Source organism: Gavialis gangeticus, unplaced genomic scaffold (genome assembly GCF_001723915.1).
Source record: "Gavialis gangeticus isolate Ggan-Ray unplaced genomic scaffold, GavGan_comp1, whole genome shotgun sequence".
NCBI classification, from domain to species: domain Eukaryota; kingdom Metazoa; phylum Chordata; order Crocodylia; family Gavialidae; genus Gavialis; species Gavialis gangeticus.
Genome location: NW_017729032.1, coordinates 608,537 through 609,577, shown reverse-complemented (window position 1 = coordinate 609,577; position 1,041 = coordinate 608,537). Strand labels below are relative to the sequence as shown.

The 1,041-nt window shown below is 51.9% G+C and overlaps 1 protein-coding gene across 2 annotated transcripts in view; it reads right to left on the bottom strand.

Annotated features, from left to right (window-relative positions):
• Positions 1-1,041, bottom strand: part of DGAT2 (diacylglycerol O-acyltransferase 2) — a 46,136-nt gene that overhangs the window by 4,623 nt on the left and 40,472 nt on the right. The window lies entirely within an intron of this gene.

The following is a 1,041-nucleotide window of genomic DNA, read 5'->3' as shown; positions in this document are numbered from 1 at the left end:
GGGGCCAGCACCACTTCCCTTGGAAGTTGGTTCCAGCTCCTAGCCGCCCTAACTGTGAAGTAGTTCTTGCGGATGTCCAATCTATACCTCCTCTCCATCAACTTGTGCCCATTGCTTCTTGTTATGCCAGCGGGCGCTAGGGGAAACAGCGTCTCCCCCAAACCCTTCTGGTCCCCCCTAGTGAGTCTATAGACTGTCACCAGGTCGCTTAAGCCCAGCCCTTGCTATTTCCATTAGCTGAACCTACCGAGACTTGTGCATGGTATGACATTAGGCCAAGCACCCTCTTAAAATTTCATAGACATTTGGGCTGGAAGGGACCCCAGAGGATCAGAGTCCAGCCCCCTGCCTCAAGGGCAGGAAGTCAGCAGAGCTCATAGGATCCCAGCAAGACAAGCGTCCAAATGCGTCTTGAAGGTGTTCAAAGTGGGTGCTTGAACTGCTTCTGGCGGCAGTCTATTCCAGACCTTGGGGGGCTCGGACAGTGAAGAAGTTCTTTCTTATGTCCAGCCTGAAATCGGTCACGGTGGAGTTTGTGACCGTCCAATCTCGTCATCCCCTAGATCCTGGTGAACACCCCTGATAAACTTATAGGTGGCCACCAGATCAGCCTAGAAAAGTGCAGGCTCGGGGTGAAGAGTCCCATGGCTCTCAGCCTCTCGTCATAAGGTCTGTTTTCCTGACCTCTGATCACGCGCATGGCTCTCCTCTGCACCCTCTCACTTTTCAAAAGGGACGTGGAGTCGTGGAGCCCAAAACTGGACATAGTACTCCAGCTGCGGCCTCACCAAAACCGAGTACAGCAGGAAAATGACATCCCAGGATCTGCTTGAGAAGCATCTATGGATGCAAACCAGTGTTTTGCTTGCTTTACTAGCCGCAGCATTACACTGAAGGCTCACGTTCATCTTGTGGTCAACCATGACCCCCAAGTCCCTTTCATCTGTAGTGCTAACCAGCATAGCACTACCAAGCCTATAAGCACAGGGCAGGTTTTTCCTCCCAAGGTGGAGAACCTTGCATTTTTCAGTGTTAAACACT